This window comes from Seriola aureovittata, chromosome 13, assembly GCF_021018895.1.
Source record: "Seriola aureovittata isolate HTS-2021-v1 ecotype China chromosome 13, ASM2101889v1, whole genome shotgun sequence".
Classification (NCBI taxonomy): Eukaryota; Metazoa; Chordata; class Actinopteri; order Carangiformes; family Carangidae; genus Seriola; species Seriola aureovittata.
In genome coordinates, this window is record NC_079376.1 from 3,542,452 (window position 1) to 3,556,548 (window position 14,097).

The window sequence follows — 14,097 nt, forward strand, 5'->3', positions numbered from 1 at the left end:
GGAGCAGTGATATGAAGCACTGTGGTAACTAGCAGCACAGAAGTACACTGCACTGCTGTTCAGTCTTTCTATTGTTAATGTGCAGTTCTGGTCTTTATTTGCACTTCCACCTATCTTGACATCCAGTCCTGGCTCTGGATTTGCATTGTCTGAATGCATGTATCCCAGGAACTGCAGTTGTCTGTTTGACTGCTTGTACCAGAGGATTCGGTTGTAACTCTGTATACTGTGTGAACATTTGATTGTGGCTTCTTCTCCTGATTTGCTGTAAATGTCAGCTGGACTCTGGTGGACTTGGTCACTGAGAGAGGAACCTGTGGGAAAGAGATCACAGAAGCATCAAAATAAAATACATCATGAGCATCAACACTGATAACTTGAAAAACTGAACAATAAAAAAGTAAAATAATGAAAAATCAAACTCAACTATCAGCACTTTAAGAATCTGGCGAACACATGCAAATCTATAAATTGATTATTTTAAAACTTTAATAATAAAAATCTTCAAATGATCTTGATGATATTACCTGAAACCAGAATATTTTTGCTAAGCAAAAAATAAAACAGAACAATCATTGTGTTTTCTGAGTTTGTGGTTATATTGGAGAAAATAAGATCATAATTTTCTTGCTGCAATGAGTGAAGCAGTTCTACTGAGCATTTCCAATCTTCTACTTGAATAAACCCTCTGAAGTCAATATGTGGGTGGTGTCTTTGTGCATCCTGCTCTTCTAAAAAGTGTAACTATCGTATAAACCACCACTGCACCTCATTGGCTCAGTGTCGAGATGTGAGTAATGATGTACTCAGGAAAGATTACAGGTGTACGGGGCTGTGAGCTGTAATACAGAGAAAACATGATGGTGTGATGAGGAGGTTTTTGTACTGAGGAGCAGTGATATGAAGCACTGTGGTAACTAGCAGCACAGAAGTACACTGCACTACTGTTCAGTCTTTCTATTGTTAATGTGCAGGTCTTGTCTTTATCGGCATTGCCATTCATCTTGACATCAAGTCCTGGCTCTGGATATGCATTGTTTACATACATGTATCCCAGGAGCTGTAGTTGTCTGTTCTTTAATTGCTTGTACCAGAAGATTCGGTCATAACTCTGTATACTGTGTAAACATTTTATTGTGATTTCTTCTCCTGATTTGCTGTAAATGTGGACTGGACTCTGGTGGACTTGGTCACTGAGAGAGGAACCTGTGGGAAAGAGATCACAGAAGCATCAGAATAAAATACATCATGAGCATCAACACTGATAACTTGAAAAACTGAACAGTCAAAAAGTAAAATAATGAAAAATCAAACTGAACTAACAGCACTTCAAGAATCTGGCTGAACACACGCAAATCTATAAATTAATTTTTTAAAACTAAAAAAAAATCTTAAGATGATATTGATGATATTACCTGAAACCAGAATAGTGTTGCTTAGGAAAAACAAGAATAGGACAATCATTTTGTTTACTCTGAGTTTTTGTTTAAACCTTGTTGCTTTGAATCATTGTGTTTTCTTCAGGCTCTCAGCAGTTAAACTGATTATTTACAACCTCTTTAACTCTCATATTAGCCAAATAAACTTGAGCTCGGTAGGTGGGTGGTGTCATAGTGTTTCCTCCTCCTCTCAACAAGGTCATCATTATGTCAACCCCCACTACACACCACTGGTTCAGTATAAAGGTCTGAGTGATGATATACTGCCACCTAATGAGAGGAGGGGACAGAGGTTTATGGGACTCTGAGCTGTAATACAGAGATGAAAACTGTTTGTGCAGGTTTTTGTACTGAGGAGCAGTGATGTGTATCACTGTGGTAACTAGCAGCACAGAAGTACACTGTGCTGTTGTTCTCACTGAGTCCTTCAATTGTTAATGTGGAGGTCTCTCCTTGATTTGCACTTCCACTTATCTTTACATCCACTCCAGCCTCTGGAAATTTAGAAGTTCTTGTAATGTATCCCAGCAACTGTAGTTGTCTGTTTTTTAATTGCTTGTACCATAAGATTTGATTATAGCTGTTGATACTGTGTGAACAGTTGATTTCAGCTTTTTCTCCTTGTTTCTTGTACATGTCAGCTGGAGTCTGGTCGACTTTCTCACTTAGAGAGGAACCTGTGGAAAAATGATCAACAAAGCCTCAAACAAAATACAACATGAGCTTAAACACTGATGAAGTGAAAAACACAAAATGTTAAAATTGTAGTAACAGAGCTGAAATATCAGCACTATGGGAGACTGGCTGTACACATGCAAATCTATAAATAGTTCTTTTAACTTTAAAGAAGTTGTCAAAATATTTTTGATATTACCTGAAACCAGAATAGTGTTGCTTAGGAAATACAAGAATAGGACAATCATTTTTTTCTCTCTGAGTTTTTGTTTAAACCTTGTTGCTTTGAATCATTGTGTTTTCTTCAGACTCTCAGCAGTTAAACTGATTATTTCCAACCTTCTTAAACTCTCATATTCGCTAAATAAACTTGAGCTCTGCAGATGGGTGGTGTCATAGTGTTTCCTCCTCCTCTCAACATCGTCATCATTATGTCAACTCCCACAACACACCACTGGTTCAGTATAAAGGTCTGAGTGATGATATACTGCCACCTAATGAGAGGAGGAGACAGAGGTTTATGGGACTCTGAGCCGTAATACAGAGATGAAAACTGTTTGTGTAGGTTTTTGTACTGAGGAGCAGTGATGTGTATCACTGTGGTAACTAGCAGCACAGAAGTACACTGTGCTGTTGTTCTCACTGAGTCCTTCAATTGTTAATGTGGAGGTCCCTCCTTTATTTGCACTTCCACCTATCTTTACATCCACTCCAGCCTCTGGAAATGCAGCTGTTCCTCTAATGTATCCAAGGAGCTGTAGTTGTCTGTTCTGTAATTGCTTGTACCAGAAGATCTGATTATAGTTGTCGATACTGTGTGAACAGCTGATTGTAGCTTTTCTTCCAGGTTCCTCGTAAATATCAGCTGGACTCTGGTCGACTTTCTCACTGAGAGAGGAACCTGTGGGAAAATCATCAGAAACATTACAACATGAGTTTTTACGTGCACAGCTGAAATAGCAATAAAACAGGAGACTGGCTGTACACAAGCAAATCTGACTGAAACTGTTTGGAAACTTGAATTAAAATGACTTTAAATAATCTCATTACCTGTATCACATACAACCAGATTAGAGTTAGAAATAATAAAAATGAAAAGGATTATCATTTTGTGTTTTCTGAGTGTTCAGTTATATTGAAGAAAATAAGATCAGTATTCTGTTCCTACTATGAGTGAAGCAGTTATTTCTGTTTTTACCTTTTTGATTAAACCCTCCCATCTCATGATGTGGGTGGAGTCATTGTTCATCTTCCTCTTGTACACAAACAAAAAAAAAAACTGATGAAGAGGTTTTTGTACTGAGGAGCAGTGATATGAAGCACTGTGGTAACTAGCAGCACAGAAGTACACTGCACTGCTGTTCAGTCTTTCTATTGTTAATGTGCAGTTCTCTCCTTTATTTGCACCCCCCTCTATCTTCACATCCACTCCATCTTCAGTGTTTCCACTGTTTAAATAACAGTTTCCCAGGAGCTGTAGTTGTCTGTTTGACTGCTTGTACCAGAAGATTCGATTATAGCTGTTATCACTGTGTGAACAGCTGATTGTGGCTTTTTCTCCTTGTTTCTTGTACATGTCAGCTGGAGTCTGGTCGACTTTCTCACTTAGAGAGGAACCTGTGAAAAAATGATCAACAAAGCATCAAACAAAATACAACATGAGCTTAAACACTGATGAAGTGAAAAACACAAAATGTTAAAAATGTAGTAACAGAGCTGAAATATCAGCACTATGGGAGACTGGCTGTACATATGCAAATCTATAAATAGTTCTTTTAACTTTAAAAAAGTTGTCAAAATATTTTTGATATTACCTGAAACCAGAATAGTGTTGCTTAGGAAAAACAAGAAAAGGACAATCATTTTGTTTTCTCTGAGTTTTTGTTTAAACCTTGTTGCTTTGAATCATTGTGTTTTCTTCAGGCTCTCAGCAGTTAAACTGATTATTTCCAACCTCCTTAAACTTTCCCATCAGCCAGACAAACATGAGCTCTGTAGGTGGGTGGTGTCATAGTGTTTCCTCCTCCTCTCAACATCGTCATCATTATGTCAACTCCCACTACACACCACTGGTTCAGTATAAAGGTCTGAGTGATGATATACTGCCACCTAATGAGAGGAGGGGGACACAGGTTTATGGGACTCTGAGCTGTAATACAGAGATGAAAACTGTTTGTGCAGGTTTTTGTACTGAGGAGCAGTGATGTGTATCACTGTGGTAACTAGCAGCACAGAAGTACACTGTGCTGTTGTTCTCACTGAGTCCTTCAATTGTTAATGTGGAGGTCTCTCCTTGATTTGCACTTCCACCTATCTTTACATTCACTCCAGCCTCTGGAAATGCAGCAGTTACTGATATGTATCCCAGAAACTGTAGTTGTCTGTTCTTTAATTGCTTGTACCAGAGGATTCGGTCGTAACTCTGTATACTGTGTGAACATTTGATTGTGGCTTCTTCTCCTGATTTCCAGTAAATGTCGACTGGACTCTGGTGGACTTGGTCACTGAGAGAGGAACCTGTGGGAAAGAGATCACAGAAGCTTCAGAATAAAATACATCATGAGCATCAACACTGATAAGTTGAAAAACTGAACAATAAAAAAGTAAATTAATGAAAAACCAAACTGAACTAACAGCATTTAAAGAATCTGGCCGAACACACGCAAATCTACAAATTGATTATTTTAAAACTTTAATAATAAAAATCTTAAAATGATCTTGATGATATTACCTGAAACCAGAATATTGTTGCTTAGCAAGAAATAAAACAGAGCAATCATTGTGTTTTCTGAGTTTGTGGTTATATTGAAGAAAATAAGATCATCATTTTCTTGCTGCAATGAGTGAAGCAGTTCTACTGAGCATTTCAAATCTTCTCCTTGAATAAACCCTCTGAAGTCAATATGTGGGTGGTGTCTTTGTGCATCCTGCTCTTCTAAAAAGTGTGACTATCGTATAAACCACCACTGCACCTCATTGGCTCAGTGTCGAGATGTGAGTAATGATATACTCAGGAAAGATTACAGGTGCACGGGGCTGTGAGCTGTAATACAGAGAAAACATGATGGTGTGATGAGGAGGTTTTTGTACTGAGGAGCAGTGATATGAAGCACTGTGGTAACTAGCAGCACAGAAGTACACTGCACTACTGTTCAGTCTTTCTATTGTTAATGTGCAGGTCTTGTCTTTATTTGCACCCCCCTCTATCTTCACATTCACTCCATCTTCAGTTTTTGCACTGTTTGCATAAAAGTATCCCAGGAGCTGTAGTTGTCTGTTTGACTGCTTGTACCAGAGGATTTGATCATAGTTGTCGATACTGTGTAAACAGCTGATTGTAGCTTTTCTTCCAGGTTCCTCGTAAATATCAGCTGGACTCTGGTGGACTTTCTCACTGAGAGAGGAACCTGTGGGAAAATCATCAGAAACATTACAACATGAGTTTTTACGTGCACAGCTGAAATAGCAGTGAAACAGGAGACTGGCTGTACACAAGCAAATCTGACTGAAACTGTTTGGAAACTTGAATTAAAATGACTTTAAATAATCTCATTACCTGTATCACATACAACCAGATTAGAGTTAAAAATAATAAAAATGAAAAGGATTATCATTTTGTGTTTTCAGAGTGTTCAGTTATATTGAAGAAAATAAGATCAGTATTTTGTTCCTACAATGAGTGAAGCAGTTATTTCTGCTTTTACCTTTTTGATTAAACCCTCCCATCTCATGATGTGGGTGGAGTCATTGTGCATCTTCCTCTTCTACACAAACAAAAAAAACTGATGAAGAGGTTTTTGTACTGAGGAGCAGTGATATGAAGCACTGTGGTAACTAGCAGCACAGAAGTACACTGCACTGCTGTTCAGTCTTTCTATTGTTAATGTGCAGTTCTCTCCTTTATTTGCACCCCCCTCTATTTTCACATCCACTCCATCTTGCGTGTTTCCACTGTTTAAATAACAGTATCCCAGGAGCTGTAGTTGTCTGTTTGACTGCTTGTACCAGAGGATTCGATTATAGTTGTTATCACTGTGTGAACAGCTGATTTCAGCTTTTTCTCCTTGTTTCTTGTACATGTCAGCTGGAGTCTGGTCGACTTTCTCACTGAGAGAGGAACCTGTGGAAAAATGATCAACAAAGCATCAAACAAAATACAACATGAGCTTAAACACTGATGAAGGGAAAAACACAAAATGTTAAAAATGTAGTAACAGAGCTGAAATATCAGCACTATGGAAGACTGGCTGTACACATGCAAATCTATGAATAGTTCTTTTAACTTTAAAAAAGTTGTCAAAATATTTTTGATATTACCTGAAACCAGAATAGTGTTGCTTAGGAAATACAAAAATAGGACAATCATTTTGTTTTCTCTGAGTTTTTGTTTAAACCTTGTTGCTTTGAATCATTGTGTTTTCTTCAGGCTCTCAGCAGTTAAACTGATTATTTACAACCTCCTTAAACTTTCCCATCAGCCAGACAAACATGAGCTCTTTAGGTGGGTGGTGTCATAGTGTTTCCTCCTCCTCTCAACATCGTCATCATTATGTCAACTCCCACTACACACCACTGGTTCAGTATAAAGGTCTGAGTGATGATATACTGCCACCTAATGAGAGGAGGGGACAGAGGTTTATGGGACTCTGAGCTGTAATACAGAGATGAAAACTGTTTGTGCAGGTTTTTGTACTGAGGAGCAGTGATGTGTATCACTGTGGTAACTAGCAGCACAGAAGTACACTGTGCTGTTGTTCTCACTGAGTCCTTCAATTGTTAATGTGGCGGTCTCTCCTTGATTTGCACTTCCACCTATCTTTACATCCACTCCAGCCTCTGGAAATGTAGTGGTTCCTTTAATTTGTCCCAGGAGCTGTAGTTGTCTGTTTGACTGCTTGTACCAGAGGATTTGGTCATAGTTGTCGATACTGTGTAAACAGCTGATTGTAGCTTTTCTTCCAGGTTCCTCGTAAATATCAGCTGGACTCTGGTGGACTTTCTCACTGAGAGAGGAACCTGTGGGAAAATCATCAGAAACATTACAACATGAGTTTTTACGTGCACAGCTGAAATAGCAGTAAAACAGGAGACTGGCTGTACACAAGCAAATCTGACTGAAACTGTTTGAAAACTTGAATTAAAATTACTTTTAAATAATCTCATTACCTGTATCACATACAACCAGATTAGAGTTAAAAATAATAAAAATGAAAAGGATCATCATTTCGTGTTTTCTGAGTGTTCAGTTATATTGAAGAAAATAAGATCAGTATTTTGTTCCTACAATGAGTGAAGCAGTTATTTCTGCTTTTACCTTTTTGATTAAACCCTCCCATCTCATGATGTGGGTGGAGTCATTGTGCATCTTCCTCTTCTACACAAACAAAAAAAAACTGATGAAGAGGTTTTTGTACTGAGGAGCAGTGATATGAAGCACTGTGGTAACTAGCAGCACAGAAGTACACTGCACTGCTGTTCAGTCTTTCTATTGTTAATGTGCAGTTATCTCCTTTATTTGCACCCCCCTGTATTTTTACATCCACTCCATCTTGCGTGTTTCCACTGTTTAAATAACAGTATCCCAGGAGCTGTAGTTGTCTGTTTGACTGCTTGTACCAGAGGATTCGATTATAGTTGTTATCACTGTGTGAACAGCTGATCTCAGCTTTTTCTCCTTGTTTCTTGTACATGTCAGCTGGAGTCTGGTCGACTTTCTCACTGAGAGAGGAACCTGTGAAAAAATGATCAACAAAGCATCAAACAAAATACAACATGAGCTTAAACACTGATGAAGGGAAAAACACAAAATGTTAAAAATGTAGTAACAGAGCTGAAATATCAGCACTATGGGAGACTGGCTGTACACATGCAAATCTATGAATAGTACTTTTAACTTTCAAAATGTTGTCAAAATGTTTTTGATATTACCTGAAACCAGAATAGTGTTGCTTAGGAAAAACAAGAATAGGACAATCATTTTGTTTTCTCTGAGTTTTTGTTTAAACCTTGTTGCTTTGAATCATTGTGTTTTCTTCAGGCTCTCAGCAGTTAAACTGATTATTTCCAACCTCCTTAAACTTTCCCATCAGCCAGACAAACATGAGCTCTGTAGGTGGGTGGTGTCATAGTGTTTCCTCCTCCTCTCAACATCGTCATCATTATGTCAACTCCCACTACACACCACTGGTTCAGTATAAAGGTCTGAGTGATGATATACTGCCACCTAATGAGAGGAGGGGACAGAGGTTTATGGGACTCTGAGCTGTAATTCAGAGATGAAAACTGTTTGTGCAGGTTTTTGTACTGAGGAGCAGTGATGTGTATCACTGTGGTAACTAGCAGCACAGAAGTACACTGTGCTGTTGTTCTCACTGAGTCCTTCAATTGTTAATGTGGAGGTCTCTCCTTGATTTGCACTTCCACTTATCTTTACATCCACTCCAGCCTCTGGAAGTGGAGCAGTTGCTGTAATGTATCCCAGCAACTGTAGTTGTCTGTTTCTTAATTGCTTGTACCAGAAGATTTGATTATAGCTGTTGATACTGTGTGAACAGCGGATTTCAGCTTTTTCTCCTTGTTTCTTGTACATGTCAGCTGGAGTCTGGTCGACTTTCTCACTGAGAGAGGAACCTGTGGGAAAAGCATCAGACAAAATACAACATGAGCATAAAAACAGATTGAAAAACTGAACAGTAAAAACATGCAGAGCTGAAATAGCAGTAAGACAGGAGACTGGCTGTACACAAGCAAATCTGACTGAAAGTTGCTGAAAACTAAAATTAAAATTACTTTAAATAATCTCATTACCTGTATCACATACAACCAGATTAGAGTTAAAAATAATAAAAATGAATAGGATTATCATTTTGTGTTTTCAGAGTGTTCAGTTATATTGAAGAAAATAAGATCAGTATTTTGTTCCTACAATGTGTGAAGCAGTTATTTCTGCTTTTATCTTTTTGATTAAACCCTCCCATCTCATGATGTGGGTGGAGTCATTGTGCATCTTCCTCTTCTACACAAACAAAAAAAAAACTGATGAAGAGGTTTTTGTACTGAGGAGCAGTGATATGAAGCACTGTGGTAACTAGCAGCACAGAAGTACACTGCACTGCTGTTCAGTCTTTCTATTGTTAATGTGCAGGTCTGGTCTTTATTTGCACTTCCACCTATCTTGACATCCAGTCCTGGCTCTGGATTTGCATTGTCTAAATACATGTATCCCAGGAACTGCAGTTGTCTGTTGGACTGCTTGTACCAGAGGATTCGGTTGTAACTCTGTATACTGTGTGAACATTTGATTGTGGCTTTTTCTCCTGATTTGCTGTAAATGTCGACTGGACTCTGATGGACTTGGTCACTGAGAGAGGAACCTGTGGGAAAGAGATCACAGAAGCATCAGAATAAAATACATCATGAGCATCAACACTGATAACTTGAAAAACTGAACAATAAAAAAGTAAATTAATGAAAAATCAAACTGAACTAACAGCACTTCAAGAATCTGGCCGAACACACGCAAATCTATAAATCAATTTTTTAAAACTAAAAAAAAATCTTCAAATGATCTTGATGATATTACCTGAAACCAGAATAGTGTTGCTTAGGAAAAACAAGAATAGAATCATTTTGTTTTCTCTGAGTTTTTGTTTAAACCTTGTTGCTTTGAATCATTGTGTTTTCTTCAGACTCTCAGCAGTTAAACTGATTATTTACAACCTCCTTAAACTTTCCCATCAGCCAGACAAACATGAGCTCTGTAGGTGGGTTGTGTCATAGTGTTTCCTCCTCCTCTCAACATCGTCATCATTATGTCAACTCCCACTACACACCACTGGTTCAGTATAAAGGTCTGAGTGATGATATACTGCCACCTAATGAGAGGAGGAGACAGAGGTTTATGGGACTCTGAGCTGTAATACAGAGATGAAAACTGTTTGTGCAGGTTTTTGTACTGAGGAGCAGTGATGTGTATCACTGTGGTAACTAGCAGCACAGAAGTACACTGCGCTGTCGTTCTCACTGAGTCCTTCAATTGTTAATGTGGAGGTCTCTCCTTGATTTGCACTTCCACCTATCTTTACATTCACTCCATCCTCTGGAAATGGAGCAGTTGCTGTAATGTATCCCAGCAACTGTAGTTGTCTGTTTGACTGCTTGTACCAGAAGATTCGATTATAGCTGTTGATACTGTGTGAACAGCTGATTTCAGCTTCTTCTCCTTGTTTCTTGTACATGTCAGCTGGAGTCTGGTCGACTTTCTCACTGAGAGAGGAACCTGTGGAAAAATGATCAACAAAGCATCAAACGAAATACAACATGAGCTTAAACACTGATGAAGTGAAAAACACAAAATGTTAAAAATGTAGTAACAGAGCTGAAATATCAGCACTATGGGAGACTGGCTGTACACATGCAAATCTATAAATAGTTCTTTTAACTTTTAAAAAGTTGTCAAAATGTTTTTGATATTACCTGAAACCAGAACAGTGTTGCTTAGGAAAAACAAGAATAGGACAATCATTTTGTTTTCTCTGAGTTTTTGTTTAAACCGTGTTGCTCTGAATCATTGTGTTTTTCTTCAGGCTCTCAGCAGTTAAACTGATTATTTACAACCTCCTTAAACTTTCCCATCAGCCAGACAAACATGAGTTCTGTAGGTGGGTGGTGTCATAGTGTTTCCTCCTCCTCTCAACATCGTCATCATTATGTCAACTCCCACTACACACCACTGGTTCAGTATAAAGGTCTGAGTGATGATATACTGCCACCTAATGAGAGGAGGGGACAGAGGTTTATGGGACTCTGAGCTGTAATACAGAGATGAAAACTGTTTGTGCAGGTTTTTGTACTGAGGAGCAGTGATGTGTATCACTGTGGTAACTAGCAGCACAGAAGTACACTGTGCTGTTGTTCTCACTGAGTCCTTCAATTGTTAATGTGGCGGTCTCTCCTTGATTTGCACTTCCACCTATCTTTACATCCACTCCAGCCTCTGGAAATGCAGCAGTTACTGATATGTATCCCAGCAACTGTAGTTGTCTGTTTTGTAATTGCTTGTACCAAAAGATTTGATTATAGCTGTTGATACTGTGTGAACAGCTGATTTCAGCTTCTTCTCCTTGTTTCTTGAACATGTCAGCTGGAGTCTGGTTGACTTTCTCACTGAGAGAGGAACCTGTGGGAAAATCATCAAACAAAATACAACATGAGCATAAAAACAGGTTCAAAAACTGAACAGTAAAAACATGCACAGCTGAAATAGCAGTAAAACAGGAGACTGGCTGTACAAAAGCAAATCTGACTGAAACTGTTTGAAAACTTGAATTAAAATTATTTTGAATAATCTCATTACCTGTATCACATACAACCAGATTAGAGTTAAAAGTAACAAAAATGAATAGGATTATCATTTTGTGTTTTCTGAGTGTTCAGTTATATTGAAGAAAATAAGATCAGTATTTTGTTCCTACAATGAGTGAAGCAGTTATTTCTGCTTTTACCTTTTTGATTAAACCCTCCCATCTCATGATGTGGGTGGAGTCATTGTGCATCTTCCTCTTCTACACAAACAAAAAAAAAAACTGAGATGAGGTTTTTGTACTGAGGAGCAGTGACATGAAGCACTGTGGTAACTAGCAGCACAGAAGTACACTGCACTGCTGTTCAGTCTTTCTATTGTTAATGTGCAGTTCTCTCCTTTATTTGCACTTCCATCTATCTTGACATCCAGTCCTGGCTCTGGATATGCAATCGTAAGTTCCATGTATCCCAGGAGCTGTAGTTGTCTGTTCTTTAATTGCTTGTACCAGAGGATTCGGTTGTAACTCTGTATACTGTGTAAACATTTGATTGTGGCTTCTTCTCCTGATTTGCTGTAAATGTCGACTGGACTCTGGTGGACTTGGTCACTGAGAGAGGAACCTGTGGGAAAGAGATCACAGGAGCTTCAAAATAAAATACATCATGAGCATCAACACTGATAAGTTGAAAAACTGAACAATAAAAAAGTAAAATAATGAAAAACCAAACTGAACTAACAGCACTTCAAGAATCTGGCTGAACACACGCAAATCTATAAATTGATTTTGTTAAAACTTCAATAATAAGAATCTTAAAATGATCTTGATGATATTACCTGAAACCAGAATAGTGTTACTCAGCAACAAATAAAATAGGACAATCATTGTGTTTGTTTTTGGTTGTAAGATATATATATATATATATATATATATATATGATCAGAATTATCTTGCAGCAATGAGTGAAGCAGTTCTACTGAGCATTTCCAATCTTCTACTTGAATAAACCCTCTGAAGTCAATATGTGGGTGTTGTCTTTGTGCATCCTGCTCTTCTAAAAAAATGTGACTATCATATAAACCACCACTGCACCTCATTGGCTCAGTGTCGAGATGTGAGTAATGATATGCTCAGGAAGGATTACAGGTGTACGGGGCTGTGAGCTGGAATACAGAGAAAACATGATGGTGTGATGAAGAGGTTTTTGTACTGAGCAGTGATATGAAGCACTGTGGTAACTAGCAGCACAGAAGTACACTGCACTGCTGTTCAGTCTTTCTTTTGTTAATGTGCAAGTCTCTCCTTTATTTGCACCCCCCTCTATCTTTACATCCACTCCATCTTCAATGTTTCCACTGTTTACATAACAGTTTCCCAGGAGCTGTAGTTGTCTGTTTGACTGCTTGTACCAGAAGATTTGATTATAGATGTCAATTCCATGTGAACAGCTGATTGTGGCTGTTCTTCCAGGTTCTTTGTAAATATCAGCTGGAGTCTGGTTGACTTTCTCACTGAGAGAGGAACCTGTGGGAAAAGCACCAGATAAAAAACAACATGAGCATAAAAACAGGTTGAAAAACTTAACAGTAAAAACATGCAGAGCTGAAATAGCAGTAAAACAGGAGACTGGCTGTACACAAGCAAATCTGACTGAAACTTGAATTAAAATTACTTTAAATAATCTCATTACCTGTATCACATACAACCAAATTATAGTTAAAAGTAATATAAATGAATAGGATTATCATTTTGTGTTTTCTGAGTGTTCAGTTATATTGAAGAAAATAAGATCAGTATCTTGTTCCTACAATGAGTGAAGCAGTTATTTCTGCTTTTACCTTTTTGATTAAACCCTCCCATCTCATGATGTGGGTGGAGTCATTGTGCATCTTCCTCTTCTACACAAACAAAAAAACTGATGAGGAGGTTTTTGTACTGAGGAGCAGTGATATGAAGCACTGTGGTAACTAGCAGCACAGAAGTACACTGCACTGCTGTTCAGTCTTTCTATTGTTAATGTGCAGTTCTGGTCTTTATTTGCACTTCCACCTATCTTGACATCCAGTCCTGGCTCTGGATATGCAATTGTAAGTTCCATGTATCCCAGGAGCTGTAGTTTTTTATTCATTGATTGCTTGTACCAGAAGATTTGATCATAGCTGTTGATACTGTGTGAACAGCTGATTTGGGCCTTTTTTCCAGGTTCCTTGTAAATGTGGACTGGACTCTGGTGGACTTTGTCACTGAGTGAGGAACCTGTAGAGAAATCGTCAACAAAAACCACACAACAATAAACATTTCATGGAACGTGATGAGGGTGAATCTTCATGAATGTAAAAGTAAACACCCAACAGGAGTTTTAGAAGATAATGTGTGAATACAAGATGAAAACCATTTTCTTACATTACCTGACACCAGTATGATATTAAAGGTTATGGAGAAGGCGGTGATCATCTTGTTGTGTTTCATGACTAACTTTAAGAACATTGCTGTTATTGATACTGTGTTTTCATCAGTATATTTGCAGTTTTACTGAATACTCACAGCTCTGTTTCTTTATAACCCGTCCCATCAGGAAAACAAACGTTATTTAAGTGGGTGGTGTCTTAATGCAACGTCCTCTTCTTAGACTGCGACTATACCCTATGGCTGTACTGTACTGCCATCTTATGAACGGCAAC